The following is a 16,649-nucleotide window of genomic DNA, read 5'->3' on the forward strand; positions in this document are numbered from 1 at the left end:
AGTATTATGAAATTTAATTCCGCTCGATATAGGAACTTGTCGAGAAAGATGATTTGTGAAGTTGAATGGAGATGTTTTGTATGTAGAAGTCGTCCGAGGTGTATGACATAAAAGTGTTATGAAAATATTAACGATAAAGAAAAAAAGTATTATGAAATTAGATCGCCGCTCGATGTATGAACGTACGAGGTGTATTATATAAAAGTTGTATGAAAATAGTAATAATTATGAAAAATAAAGTATTACGAAATTACCTAAGTTTGGTGACTGACCGGCAGAGGGCGCTAGTGTCTATAAAACCGTGTTCAGTTTGTCGTCTGGCCGGCAGAGGGCGCTAGTGTCTATAAAACTGTGTTTAGTTTGTCTTCTGGCCGGCAGAGGGCGCTAGTGTCTATTAAACCGTGTTAAGTTCGGTGACTGACCGGCAGAGGGCGCTAGTGTCTATAAAACCGTGTTCAGTTTGTCGTCTGGCCGGCAGAGGGCGCTAGTGTCTATAAAACTGTGTTTAGTTTGTCTTCTGGCCGGCAGAGGGCGCTAGTGTCTATTAAACCGTGTTAAGTTCGGTGACTGGCCGGCAGAGGGCGCTAGTGTCTATAAAACCGTGTTCAGTTTGTCGTCTGGCCGGCAGAGGGCGCTAGTGTCTATAAAACTGTGTTTAGTTTGTCTTCTGGCCGGCAGAGGGCGCTAGTGTCTATTAAACCGTGTTAAGTTCGGTGACTGGCCGGCAGAGGGCGCTAGTGTCTATAAAAATGTGTTTAGTTTGTCGTCTCGCCGGCAGAGGGCGCTAGTGTCTATAAAACCGTGTTCAGTTTGTCGTCTGGCCGGCAGAGGGCGCTAGTGTCTATAAAACTGTGTTTAGTTTGTCTTCTGGCCGGCAGAGGGCGCTAGTGTCTATTAAACCGTGTTAAGTTCGGTGACTGACCGGCAGAGGGCGCTAGTGTCTATAAAACCGTGTTCAGTTTGTCGTCTGGCCGGCAGAGGGCGCTAGTGTCTATAAAACTGTGTTTAGTTTGTCTTCTGGCCGGCAGAGGGCGCTAGTGTCTATTAAACCGTGTTAAGTTCGGTGACTGGCCGGCAGAGGGCGCTAGTGTCTATAAAAATGTGTTTAGTTTGTCGTCTCGCCGGCAGAGGGCGCTAGTGTCTATAAAACCGTGTTCAGTTTGTCGTCTGGCCGGCAGAGGGCGCTAGTGTCTATAAAACTGTGTTTGGTTAGTCTTCTGGCCGGCAGAGGGCGCTAGTGTCTATAAAACAGTGTTAAGTTCGGTGACTGGCCGGCAGAGGGCGCTAGTGTCTATAAAACCGTATTAAGTTTGGTGTCTGGTCGGCAGGATATAGCAACTTGTCGAAAAAGTTGAATTGTGTAAATTGAATGGAAATTTTTTTTATGTAGAAGCCGTTCGAGGTATATTATATAAAAGTGTTATGAAAATATTAACAATAACGGAAAAAAGTATTATGAAATTAGATGGCCGCTCGATGTATGAACGTACGAGGTGTATTATATAAAAGTTTTATGAAAATAGAAATAATAATGAAAAACAAGTATTATGAAATTTAATTCCGCTCGATATAGGAACTTGTCGAGAAAGATGATTTGTGAAGTTGAATGGAGATGTTTTGTATGTAGAAGTCGTCCGAGGTGTATGACATAAAAGTGTTATGAAAATATTAACGATAAAGAAAAAAAGTATTATGAAATTAGATCGCCGCTCGATGTATGAACGTACGAGGTGTATTATATAAAAGTTTTATGAAAATAGTAATAATTATGAAAAACAAAGTATTACGAAATTACCTAAGTTTGGTGACTGACCGGCAGAGGGCGCTAGTGTCTATAAAACCGTGTTCAGTTTGTCGTCTGGCCGGCAGAGGGCGCTAGTGTCTATAAAACTGTGTTTAGTTTGTCTTCTGGCCGGCAGAGGGCGCTAGTGTCTATTAAACCGTGTTAAGTTCGGTGACTGGCCGGCAGAGGGCGCTAGTGTCTATAAAAAGGTGTTTAGTTTGTCGTCTCTCCGGCAGAGGGCGCTAGTGTCTATAAAACCGTGTTCAGTTTGTCGTCTGGCCGGCAGAGGGCGCTAGTGTCTATAAAACTGTGTTTGGTTTGTCTTCTGGCCGGCAGAGGGCGCTAGTGTCTATTAAACCGTGTTAAGTTCGGTGACTGGCCGGCAGAGGGCGCTAGTGTCTATAAAACAGTGTTAAGTTCGGTGACTGGCCGGCAGAGGGCGCTAGTGTCTATAAAACCGTATTAAGTTTGGTGTCTGGTCGGCAGGATATAGCAACTTGTCGAAAAAGTTGAATTGTGTAAATTGAATGGAAATTTTTTTTATGTAGAAGCCGTTCGAGGTATATTATATAAAAGTGTTATGAAAATATTAACAATAACGGAAAAAAGTATTATGAAATTAGATGGCCGCTCGATGTATGAACGTACGAGGTGTATTATATAAAAGTTTTATGAAAATAGAAATAATAATGAAAAACAAGTATTATGAAATTTAATTCCGCTCGATATAGGAACTTGTCGAGAAAGATGATTTGTGAAGTTGAATGGAGATGTTTTGTATGTAGAAGTCGTCCGAGGTGTATGACATAAAAGTGTTATGAAAATATTAACGATAAAGAAAAAAAGTATTATGAAATTAGATCGCCGCTCGATGTATGAACGTACGAGGTGTATTATATAAAAGTTTTATGAAAATAGTAATAATTATGAAAAACAAAGTATTACGAAATTACCTAAGTTTGGTGACTGACCGGCAGAGGGCGCTAGTGTCTATAAAAATGTGTTTAGTTTGTCGTCTCTCCGGCAGAGGGCGCTAGTGTCTATAAAACCGTGTTCAGTTTGTCGTCTCTCCGGCAGAGGGCGCTAGTGTCTATAAAACCGTGTTCAGTTTGTCGTCTGGCCGGCAGAGGGCGCTAGTGTCTATAAAACTGTGTTTGGTTAGTCTTCTGGCCGGCAGAGGGCGCTAGTGTCTATAAAACAGTGTTAAGTTCGGTGACTGGCCGGCAGAGGGCGCTAGTGTCTATAAAACAGTGTTAAGTTCGGTGACTGGCCGGCAGAGGGCGCTAGTGTCTATAAAACCGTATTAAGTTTGGTGTCTGGTCGGCAGGATATAGCAACTTGTCGAAAAAGTTGAATTGTGTAAATTGAATGGAAATTTTTTTTATGTAGAAGCCGTTCGAGGTATATTATATAAAAGTGTTATGAAAATATTAACAATAACGGAAAAAAGTATTATGAAATTAGATGGCCGCTCGATGTATGAACGTACGAGGTGTATTATATAAAAGTTTTATGAAAATAGAAATAATAATGAAAAACAAGTATTATGAAATTTAATTCCGCTCGATATAGGAACTTGTCGAGAAAGATGATTTGTGAAGTTGAATGGAGATGTTTTGTATGTAGAAGTCGTCCGAGGTGTATGACATAAAAGTGTTATGAAAATATTAACGATAAAGAAAAAAAGTATTATGAAATTAGATCGCCGCTCGATGTATGAACGTACGAGGTGTATTATATAAAAGTTTTATGAAAATAGTAATAATTATGAAAAACAAAGTATTACGAAATTACCTAAGTTTGGTGACTGACCGGCAGAGGGCGCTAGTGTCTATAAAACCGTGTTCAGTTTGTCGTCTGGCCGGCAGAGGGCGCTAGTGTCTATAAAACCGTGTTCAGTTTGTCGTCTGGCCGGCAGAGGGCGCTAGTGTCTATAAAACTGTGTTTAGTTTGTCTTCTGGCCGGCAGAGGGCGCTAGTGTCTATTAAACCGTGTTAAGTTCGGTGACTGACCGGCAGAGGGCGCTAGTGTCTATAAAACCGTGTTCAGTTTGTCGTCTGGCCGGCAGAGGGCGCTAGTGTCTATAAAACTGTGTTTAGTTTGTCTTCTGGCCGGCAGAGGGCGCTAGTGTCTATTAAACCGTGTTAAGTTCGGTGACTGGCCGGCAGAGGGCGCTAGTGTCTATAAAAATGTGTTTAGTTTGTCGTCTCTCCGGCAGAGGGCGCTAGTGTCTATAAAACCGTGTTCAGTTTGTCGTCTGGCCGGCAGAGGGCGCTAGTGTCTATAAAACTGTGTTTGGTTAGTCTTCTGGCCGGCAGAGGGCGCTAGTGTCTATAAAACAGTGTTAAGTTCGGTGACTGGCCGGCAGAGGGCGCTAGTGTCTATAAAACAGTGTTAAGTTCGGTGACTGGCCGGCAGAGGGCGCTAGTGTCTATAAAACCGTATTAAGTTTGGTGTCTGGTCGGCAGGATATAGCAACTTGTCGAAAAAGTTGAATTGTGTAAATTGAATGGAAATTTTTTTTATGTAGAAGCCGTTCGAGGTATATTATATAAAAGTGTTATGAAAATATTAACAATAACGGAAAAAAGTATTATGAAATTAGATGGCCGCTCGATGTATGAACGTACGAGGTGTATTATATAAAAGTTTTATGAAAATAGAAATAATAATGAAAAACAAGTATTATGAAATTTAATTCCGCTCGATATAGGAACTTGTCGAGAAAGATGATTTGTGAAGTTGAATGGAGATGTTTTGTATGTAGAAGTCGTCCGAGGTGTATGACATAAAAGTGTTATGAAAATATTAACGATAAAGAAAAAAAGTATTATGAAATTAGATCGCCGCTCGATGTATGAACGTACGAGGTGTATTATATAAAAGTTTTATGAAAATAGTAATAATTATGAAAAACAAAGTATTACGAAATTACCTAAGTTTGGTGACTGACCGGCAGAGGGCGCTAGTGTCTATAAAACCGTGTTCAGTTTGTCGTCTGGCCGGCAGAGGGCGCTAGTGTCTATAAAACCGTGTTCAGTTTGTCGTCTGGCCGGCAGAGGGCGCTAGTGTCTATAAAACTGTGTTTAGTTTGTCTTCTGGCCGGCAGAGGGCGCTAGTGTCTATTAAACCGTGTTAAGTTCGGTGACTGACCGGCAGAGGGCGCTAGTGTCTATAAAACCGTGTTCAGTTTATCGTCTGGCCGGCAGAGGGCGCTAGTGTCTATAAAACTGTGTTTAGTTTGTCTTCTGGCCGGCAGAGGGCGCTAGTGTCTATTAAACCGTGTTAAGTTCGGTGACTGGCCGGCAGAGGGCGCTAGTGTCTATAAAAATGTGTTTAGTTTGTCGTCTCTCCGGCAGAGGGCGCTAGTGTCTATAAAACCGTGTTCAGTTTGTCGTCTGGCCGGCAGAGGGCGCTAGTGTCTATAAAACTGTGTTTGGTTAGTCTTCTGGCCGGCAGAGGGCGCTAGTGTCTATAAAACAGTGTTAAGTTCGGTGACTGGCCGGCAGAGGGCGCTAGTGTCTATAAAACAGTGTTAAGTTCGGTGACTGGCCGGCAGAGGGCGCTAGTGTCTATAAAACCGTATTAAGTTTGGTGTCTGGTCGGCAGGATATAGCAACTTGTCGAAAAAGTTGAATTGTGTAAATTGAATGGAAATTTTTTTTATGTAGAAGCCGTTCGAGGTATATTATATAAAAGTGTTATGAAAATATTAACAATAACGGAAAAAAGTATTATGAAATTAGATGGCCGCTCGATGTATGAACGTACGAGGTGTATTATATAAAAGTTTTATGAAAATAGAAATAATAATGAAAAACAAGTATTATGAAATTTAATTCCGCTCGATATAGGAACTTGTCGAGAAAGATGATTTGTGAAGTTGAATGGAGATGTTTTGTATGTAGAAGTCGTCCGAGGTGTATGACATAAAAGTGTTATGAAAATATTAACGATAAAGAAAAAAAGTATTATGAAATTAGATCGCCGCTCGATGTATGAACGTACGAGGTGTATTATATAAAAGTTTTATGAAAATAGTAATAATTATGAAAAACAAAGTATTACGAAATTACCTAAGTTTGGTGACTGACCGGCAGAGGGCGCTAGTGTCTATAAAACCGTGTTCAGTTTGTCGTCTGGCCGGCAGAGGGCGCTAGTGTCTATAAAACTGTGTTTAGTTTGTCTTCTGGCCGGCAGAGGGCGCTAGTGTCTATTAAACCGTGTTAAGTTCGGTGACTGGCCGGCAGAGGGCGCTAGTGTCTATAAAAAGGTGTTTAGTTTGTCGTCTCTCCGGCAGAGGGCGCTAGTGTCTATAAAACCGTGTTCAGTTTGTCGTCTGGCCGGCAGAGGGCGCTAGTGTCTATAAAACTGTGTTTGGTTTGTCTTCTGGCCGGCAGAGGGCGCTAGTGTCTATTAAACCGTGTTAAGTTCGGTGACTGGCCGGCAGAGGGCGCTAGTGTCTATAAAACAGTGTTAAGTTCGGTGACTGGCCGGCAGAGGGCGCTAGTGTCTATAAAACCGTATTAAGTTTGGTGTCTGGTCGGCAGGATATAGCAACTTGTCGAAAAAGTTGAATTGTGTAAATTGAATGGAAATTTTTTTTATGTAGAAGCCGTTCGAGGTATATTATATAAAAGTGTCATGAAAATATTAACAATAACGGAAAAAAGTATTATGAAATTAGATGGCCGCTCGATGTATGAACGTACGAGGTGTATTATATAAAAGTTTTATGAAAATAGAAATAATAATGAAAAACAAGTATTATGAAATTTAATTCCGCTCGATATAGGAACTTGTCGAGAAAGATGATTTGTGAAGTTGAATGGAGATGTTTTGTATGTAGAAGTCGTCCGAGGTGTATGACATAAAAGTGTTATGAAAATATTAACGATAAAGAAAAAAAGTATTATGAAATTAGATCGCCGCTCGATGTATGAACGTACGAGGTGTATTATATAAAAGTTGTATGAAAATAGAAATAATAATAAAAAACAAGTATTATGAAATTAAATTCCGCTCGATATAGCAATTTGTCGAGAAAGATGATTTGTGAAAATTGAGTGGAGATGTTTTGTATTTAAAAGCCGTCCGAGGTGTATGACATAAAAGTGTTATGAAAATATTAACAATAAGGAAAAAAAGTATTATGAAATTAGATCGCCGCTCGATGTATGAACGTACGAGGTGTATTATATAAAAGTTGTATGAAAATAGAAATAATAATGAAAAACAAGTATTATGAAATTAAATTCCGCTCGATATAGGAACTTGTCGAAAAAGATGATTTGTGAAGTTGAATGGAGATGTTTTGTATGTAGAAGTCGTTCGAGGTGTATGACATAAAAATGTTATGAAAATATTAACCATAAGGAAAAAAAGTATTATGAAATTAGATCGCCGCTCGATGTATGAACGTACGAGGTGTATTATATAAAAGTTGTATGAAAATAGAAATAATAATAAAAAACAAGTATTATGAAATTAGATCGCCGCTCGATGTATGAACGTACGAGGTGTATTATATAAAAGTTGTATGAAAATAGAAATAATAATAAAAAACAAGTATTATGAAATTAAATTCCGCTCGATATAGGAACTTGTCGAGAAAGATGATTTGTGAAGTTGAATGGAGATGTTTTGTATGTAGAAGTCGTCCGAGGTGTATGACATAAAAATGTTATGAAAATATTAACCATAAGGAAAAAAAGTATTATGAAATTAGATCGCCGCTCGATGTATGAACGTACGAGGTGTATTATATAAAAGTTGTATGAAAATAGAAATAATAATAAAAAACAAGTATTATGAAATTAAATTCCGCTCGATATAGGAACTTGTCGAGAAAGATGATTTGTGAAGTTGAATGGAGATGTTTTGTATGTAGAAGTCGTCCGAGGTGTATGACATAAAAATGTTATGAAAATATTAACCATAAGGAAAAAAAGTATTATGAAATTAGATCGCCGCTCGATGTATGAACGTACGAGGTGTATTATATAAAAGTTGTATGAAAATAGAAATAATAATAAAAAACAAGTATTATGAAATTAAATTCCGCTCGATATAGGAACTTGTCGAGAAAGATGATTTGTGAAGTTGAATGGAGATGTTTTGTATGTAGAAGTCGTCCGAGGTGTATGACATAAAAATGTTATGAAAATATTAACCATAAGGAAAAAAAGTATTATGAAATTAGATCGCCGCTCGATGTATGAACGTACGAGGTGTATTATATAAAAGTTGTATGAAAATAGAAATAATAATAAAAAACAAGTATTATGAAATTAAATTCCGCTCGATATAGCAATTTGTCGAGAAAGATGATTTGTGAAAATTGAGTGGAGATGTTTTGTATTTAAAAGCCGTCCGAGGTGTATGACATAAAAGTGTTATGAAAATATTAACAATAAGGAAAAAAAGTATTATGAAATTAGATCGCCGCTCGATGTATGAACGTACGAGGTGTATTATATAAAAGTTGTATGAAAATAGAAATAATAATGAAAAACAAGTATTATGAAATTAAATTCCGCTCGATATAGGAACTTGTCGAGAAAGATGATTTGTGAAGTTGAATGGAGATGTTTTGTATGTAGAAGTCGTCCGAGGTGTATGACATAAAAATGTTATGAAAATATTAACCATAAGGAAAAAAAGTATTATGAAATTAGATCGCCGCTCGATGTATGAACGTACGAGGTGTATTATATAAAAGTTGTATGAAAATAGAAATAATAATAAAAAACAAGTATTATGAAATTAAATTCCGCTCGATATAGCAATTTGTCGAGAAAGATGATTTGTGAAAATTGAGTGGAGATGTTTTGTATTTAAAAGCCGTCCGAGGTGTATGACATAAAAGTGTTATGAAAATATTAACAATAAGGAAAAAAAGTATTATGAAATTAGATCGCCGCTCGATGTATGAACGTACGAGGTGTATTATATAAAAGTTGTATGAAAATAGAAATAATAATGAAAAACAAGTATTATGAAATTAAATTCCGCTCGATATAGGAACTTGTCGAGAAAGATGATTTGTGAAGTTGAATGGAGATGTTTTGTATGTAGAAGTCGTCCGAGGTGTATGACATAAAAATGTTATGAAAATATTAACCATAAGGAAAAAAAGTATTATGAAATTAGATCGCCGCTCGATGTATGAACGTACGAGGTGTATTATATAAAAGTTGTATGAAAATAGAAATAATAATAAAAAACAAGTATTATGAAATTAAATTCCGCTCGATATAGCAATTTGTCGAGAAAGATGATTTGTGAAAATTGAGTGGAGATGTTTTGTATTTAAAAGCCGTCCGAGGTGTATGACATAAAAGTGTTATGAAAATATTAACAATAAGGAAAAAAAGTATTATGAAATTAGATGGCCGCTCGATGTATGAACGTACGAGGTGTATTATATAAAAGTTGTATGAAAATAGAAATAATAATGAAAAACAAGTATTATGAAATTAAATTCCGCTCGATATAGGAACTTGTCGAGAAAGATGATTTGTGAAGTTGAATGGAGATGTTTTGTATGTAGAAGTCGTCCGAGGTGTATGACATAAAAATGTTATGAAAATATTAACCATAAGGAAAAAAAGTATTATGAAATTAGATCGCCGCTCGATGTATGAACGTACGAGGTGTATTATATAAAAGTTGTATGAAAATAGAAATAATAATAAAAAACAAGTATTATGAAATTAAATTCCGCTCGATATAGCAATTTGTCGAGAAAGATGATTTGTGAAAATTGAGTGGAGATGTTTTGTATTTAAAAGCCGTCCGAGGTGTATGACATAAAAGTGTTATGAAAATATTAACAATAAGGAAAAAAAGTATTATGAAATTAGATCGCCGCTCGATGTATGAACGTACGAGGTGTATTATATAAAAGTTGTATGAAAATAGAAATAATAATGAAAAACAAGTATTATGAAATTAAATTCCGCTCGATATAGGAACTTGTCGAGAAAGATGATTTGTGAAGTTGAATGGAGATGTTTTGTATGTAGAAGTCGTCCGAGGTGTATGACATAAAAATGTTATGAAAATATTAACCATAAGGAAAAAAAGTATTATGAAATTAGATCGCCGCTCGATGTATGAACGTACGAGGTGTATTATATAAAAGTTGTATGAAAATAGAAATAATAATAAAAAACAAGTATTATGAAATTAAATTCCGCTCGATATAGCAATTTGTCGAGAAAGATGATTTGTGAAAATTGAGTGGAGATGTTTTGTATTTAAAAGCCGTCCGAGGTGTATGACATAAAAGTGTTATGAAAATATTAACAATAAGGAAAAAAAGTATTATGAAATTAGATGGCCGCTCGATGTATGAACGTACGAGGTGTATTATATAAAAGTTGTATGAAAATAGAAATAATAATGAAAAACAAGTATTATGAAATTAAATTCCGCTCGATATAGGAACTTGTCGAGAAAGATGATTTGTGAAGTTGAATGGAGATGTTTTGTATGTAGAAGTCGTCCGAGGTGTATGACATAAAAATGTTATGAAAATATTAACCATAAGGAAAAAAAGTATTATGAAATTAGATCGCCGCTCGATGTATGAACGTACGAGGTGTATTATATAAAAGTTGTATGAAAATAGAAATAATAATAAAAAACAAGTATTATGAAATTAAATTCCGCTCGATATAGCAATTTGTCGAGAAAGATGATTTGTGAAAATTGAGTGGAGATGTTTTGTATTTAAAAGCCGTCCGAGGTGTATGACATAAAAGTGTTATGAAAATATTAACAATAAGGAAAAAAAGTATTATGAAATTAGATCGCCGCTCGATGTATGAACGTACGAGGTGTATTATATAAAAGTTGTATGAAAATAGAAATAATAATAAAAAACAAGTATTATGAAATTAGATCGCCGCTCGATGTATGAACGTACGAGGTGTATTATATAAAAGTTGTATGAAAATAGAAATAATAATAAAAAACAAGTATTATGAAATTAAATTCCGCTCGATATAGGAACTTGTCGAGAAAGATGATTTGTGAAGTTGAATGGAGATGTTTTGTATGTAGAAGTCGTCCGAGGTGTATGACATAAAAATGTTATGAAAATATTAACCATAAGGAAAAAAAGTATTATGAAATTAGATCGCCGCTCGATGTATGAACGTACGAGGTGTATTATATAAAAGTTGTATGAAAATAGAAATAATAATAAAAAACAAGTATTATGAAATTAAATTCCGCTCGATATAGCAATTTGTCGAGAAAGATGATTTGTGAAAATTGAGTGGAGATGTTTTGTATTTAAAAGCCGTCCGAGGTGTATGACATAAAAGTGTTATGAAAATATTAACAATAAGGAAAAAAAGTATTATGAAATTAGATCGCCGCTCGATGTATGAACGTACGAGGTGTATTATATAAAAGTTGTATGAAAATAGAAATAATAATGAAAAACAAGTATTATGAAATTAAATTCCGCTCGATATAGGAACTTGTCGAAAAAGATGATTTGTGAAGTTGAATGGAGATGTTTTGTATTTAAAAGCCGTCCGAGGTGTATGACATAAAAGTGTTATGAAAATATTAACAATAAGGAAAAAAAGTATTATGAAATTAGATCGCCGCTCGATGTATGAACGTACGAGGTGTATTATATAAAAGTTGTATGAAAATAGAAATAATAATAAAAAACAAGTATTATGAAATTAGATCGCCGCTCGATGTATGAACGTACGAGGTGTATTATATAAAAGTTGTATGAAAATAGAAATAATAATAAAAAACAAGTATTATGAAATTAAATTCCGCTCGATATAGGAACTTGTCGAGAAAGATGATTTGTGAAGTTGAATGGAGATGTTTTGTATGTAGAAGTCGTCCGAGGTGTATGACATAAAAATGTTATGAAAATATTAACCATAAGGAAAAAAAGTATTATGAAATTAGATCGCCGCTCGATGTATGAACGTACGAGGTGTATTTTATAAAAGTTGTATGAAAATAGAAATAATAATAAAAAACAAGTATTATGAAATTAAATTCCGCTCGATATAGCAATTTGTCGAGAAAGATGATTTGTGAAAATTGAGTGGAGATGTTTTGTATTTAAAAGCCGTCCGAGGTGTATGACATAAAAGTGTTATGAAAATATTAACAATAAGGAAAAAAAGTATTATGAAATTAGATCGCCGCTCGATGTATGAACGTACGAGGTGTATTATATAAAAGTTGTATGAAAATAGAAATAATAATGAAAAACAAGTATTATGAAATTAAATTCCGCTCGATATAGGAACTTGTCGAAAAAGATGATTTGTGAAGTTGAATGGAGATGTTTTGTATGTAGAAGTCGTCCGAGGTGTATGACATAAAAATGTTATGAAAATATTAACCATAAGGAAAAAAAGTATTATGAAATTAGATCGCCGCTCGATGTATGAACGTACGAGGTGTATTATATAAAAGTTGTATGAAAATAGAAATAATAATAAAAAACAAGTATTATGAAATTTAATTCCGCTCGATATAGGAACTTGTCGAGAAAGATGATTTGTGAAGTTGAATGGAGATGTTTTGTATGTAGAAGTCGTCCGAGGTGTATGACATAAAAGTGTTATGAAAATATTAACGATAAAGAAAAAAAGTATTATGAAATTAGATCGCCGCTCGATGTATGAACGTACGAGGTGTATTATATAAAAGTTGTATGAAAATAGTAATAATTATGAAAAATAAAGTATTACGAAATTACCTAAGTTTGGTGACTGACCGGCAGAGGGCGCTAGTGTCTATAAAACCGTGTTCAGTTTGTCGTCTGGCCGGCAGAGGGCGCTAGTGTCTATAAAACTGTGTTTAGTTTGTCTTCTGGCCGGCAGAGGGCGCTAGTGTCTATTAAACCGTGTTAAGTTCGGTGACTGACCGGCAGAGGGCGCTAGTGTCTATAAAACCGTGTTCAGTTTGTCGTCTGGCCGGCAGAGGGCGCTAGTGTCTATAAAACTGTGTTTAGTTTGTCTTCTGGCCGGCAGAGGGCGCTAGTGTCTATTAAACCGTGTTAAGTTCGGTGACTGGCCGGCAGAGGGCGCTAGTGTCTATAAAACCGTGTTCAGTTTGTCGTCTGGCCGGCAGAGGGCGCTAGTGTCTATAAAACTGTGTTTAGTTTGTCTTCTGGCCGGCAGAGGGCGCTAGTGTCTATTAAACCGTGTTAAGTTCGGTGACTGGCCGGCAGAGGGCGCTAGTGTCTATAAAAATGTGTTTAGTTTGTCGTCTCGCCGGCAGAGGGCGCTAGTGTCTATAAAACCGTGTTCAGTTTGTCGTCTGGCCGGCAGAGGGCGCTAGTGTCTATAAAACTGTGTTTAGTTTGTCTTCTGGCCGGCAGAGGGCGCTAGTGTCTATTAAACCGTGTTAAGTTCGGTGACTGACCGGCAGAGGGCGCTAGTGTCTATAAAACCGTGTTCAGTTTGTCGTCTGGCCGGCAGAGGGCGCTAGTGTCTATAAAACTGTGTTTAGTTTGTCTTCTGGCCGGCAGAGGGCGCTAGTGTCTATTAAACCGTGTTAAGTTCGGTGACTGGCCGGCAGAGGGCGCTAGTGTCTATAAAAATGTGTTTAGTTTGTCGTCTCGCCGGCAGAGGGCGCTAGTGTCTATAAAACCGTGTTCAGTTTGTCGTCTGGCCGGCAGAGGGCGCTAGTGTCTATAAAACTGTGTTTGGTTAGTCTTCTGGCCGGCAGAGGGCGCTAGTGTCTATAAAACAGTGTTAAGTTCGGTGACTGGCCGGCAGAGGGCGCTAGTGTCTATAAAACCGTATTAAGTTTGGTGTCTGGTCGGCAGGATATAGCAACTTGTCGAAAAAGTTGAATTGTGTAAATTGAATGGAAATTTTTTTTATGTAGAAGCCGTTCGAGGTATATTATATAAAAGTGTTATGAAAATATTAACAATAACGGAAAAAAGTATTATGAAATTAGATGGCCGCTCGATGTATGAACGTACGAGGTGTATTATATAAAAGTTTTATGAAAATAGAAATAATAATGAAAAACAAGTATTATGAAATTTAATTCCGCTCGATATAGGAACTTGTCGAGAAAGATGATTTGTGAAGTTGAATGGAGATGTTTTGTATGTAGAAGTCGTCCGAGGTGTATGACATAAAAGTGTTATGAAAATATTAACAATAAGGAAAAAAAGTATTATGAAATTAGATGGCCGCTCGATGTATGAACGTACGAGGTGTATTATATAAAAGTTGTATGAAAATAGAAATAATAATGAAAAACAAGTATTATGAAATTAAATTCCGCTCGATATAGGAACTTGTCGAGAAAGATGATTTGTGAAGTTGAATGGAGATGTTTTGTATGTAGAAGTCGTCCGAGGTGTATGACATAAAAATGTTATGAAAATATTAACCATAAGGAAAAAAAGTATTATGAAATTAGATCGCCGCTCGATGTATGAACGTACGAGGTGTATTATATAAAAGTTGTATGAAAATAGAAATAATAATAAAAAACAAGTATTATGAAATTAAATTCCGCTCGATATAGCAATTTGTCGAGAAAGATGATTTGTGAAAATTGAGTGGAGATGTTTTGTATTTAAAAGCCGTCCGAGGTGTATGACATAAAAGTGTTATGAAAATATTAACAATAAGGAAAAAAAGTATTATGAAATTAGATCGCCGCTCGATGTATGGACGTACGAGGTGTATTATATAAAAGTTGTATGAAAATAGAAATAATAATAAAAAACAAGTATTATGAAATTAGATCGCCGCTCGATGTATGAACGTACGAGGTGTATTATATAAAAGTTGTATGAAAATAGAAATAATAATAAAAAACAAGTATTATGAAATTAAATTCCGCTCGATATAGGAACTTGTCGAGAAAGATGATTTGTGAAGTTGAATGGAGATGTTTTGTATGTAGAAGTCGTCCGAGGTGTATGACATAAAAATGTTATGAAAATATTAACCATAAGGAAAAAAAGTATTATGAAATTAGATCGCCGCTCGATGTATGAACGTACGAGGTGTATTATATAAAAGTTGTATGAAAATAGAAATAATAATAAAAAACAAGTATTATGAAATTAAATTCCGCTCGATATAGCAATTTGTCGAGAAAGATGATTTGTGAAAATTGAGTGGAGATGTTTTGTATTTAAAAGCCGTCCGAGGTGTATGACATAAAAGTGTTATGAAAATATTAACAATAAGGAAAAAAAGTATTATGAAATTAGATCGCCGCTCGATGTATGAACGTACGAGGTGTATTATATAAAAGTTGTATGAAAATAGAAATAATAATGAAAAACAAGTATTATGAAATTAAATTCCGCTCGATATAGGAACTTGTCGAAAAAGATGATTTGTGAAGTTGAATGGAGATGTTTTGTATGTAGAAGTCGTCCGAGGTGTATGACATAAAAATGTTATGAAAATATTAACCATAAGGAAAAAAAGTATTATGAAATTAGATCGCCGCTCGATGTATGAACGTACGAGGTGTATTATATAAAAGTTTTATGAAAATAGAAATAATAATGAAAAACAAGTATTATGAAATTTAATTCCGCTCGATATAGGAACTTGTCGAGAAAGATGATTTGTGAAGTTGAATGGAGATGTTTTGTATGTAGAAGTCGTCCGAGGTGTATGACATAAAAGTGTTATGAAAATATTAACGATAAAGAAAAAAAGTATTATGAAATTAGATCGCCGCTCGATGTATGAACGTACGAGGTGTATTATATAAAAGTTTTATGAAAATAGTAATAATTATGAAAAACAAAGTATTACGAAATTACCTAAGTTTGGTGACTGACCGGCAGAGGGCGCTAGTGTCTATAAAACCGTGTTCAGTTTGTCGTCTGGCCGGCAGAGGGCGCTAGTGTCTATAAAACCGTGTTCAGTTTGTCGTCTGGCCGGCAGAGGGCGCTAGTGTCTATAAAACTGTGTTTGGTTTGTCTTCTGGCCGGCAGAGGGCGCTAGTGTCTATTAAACCGTGTTAAGTTCGGTGACTGGCCGGCAGAGGGCGCTAGTGTCTATAAAACAGTGTTAAGTTCGGTGACTGGCCGGCAGAGGGCGCTAGTGTCTATAAAACCGTATTAAGTTTGGTGTCTGGTCGGCAGGATATAGCAACTTGTCGAAAAAGTTGAATTGTGTAAATTGAATGGAAATTTTTTTTATGTAGAAGCCGTTCGAGGTATATTATATAAAAGTGTCATGAAAATATTAACAATAACGGAAAAAAGTATTATGAAATTAGATGGCCGCTCGATGTATGAACGTACGAGGTGTATTATATAAAAGTTTTATGAAAATAGAAATAATAATGAAAAACAAGTATTATGAAATTTAATTCCGCTCGATATAGGAACTTGTCGAGAAAGATGATTTGTGAAGTTGAATGGAGATGTTTTGTATGTAGAAGTCGTCCGAGGTGTATGACATAAAAGTGTTATGAAAATATTAACGATAAAGAAAAAAAGTATTATGAAATTAGATCGCCGCTCGATGTATGAACGTACGAGGTGTATTATATAAAAGTTTTATGAAAATAGTAATAATTATGAAAAACAAAGTATTACGAAATTACCTAAGTTTGGTGACTGACCGGCAGAGGGCGCTAGTGTCTATAAAAATGTGTTTAGTTTGTCGTCTCTCCGGCAGAGGGCGCTAGTGTCTATAAAACCGTGTTCAGTTTGTCGTCTGGCCGGCAGAGGGCGCTAGTGTCTATTAAACCGTGTTAAGTTCGGTGACTGGCCGGCAGAGGGCGCTAGTGTCTATAAAACAGTGTTAAGTTCGGTGACTGGCCGGCAGAGGGCGCTAGTGTCTATAAAACCGTATAAAGTTTGGTGTCT

Source organism: Diorhabda carinulata, unplaced genomic scaffold (genome assembly GCF_026250575.1).
Source record: "Diorhabda carinulata isolate Delta unplaced genomic scaffold, icDioCari1.1 Dcau_14, whole genome shotgun sequence".
Lineage (NCBI taxonomy): Eukaryota > Metazoa > Arthropoda > Insecta > Coleoptera > Chrysomelidae > Diorhabda > Diorhabda carinulata.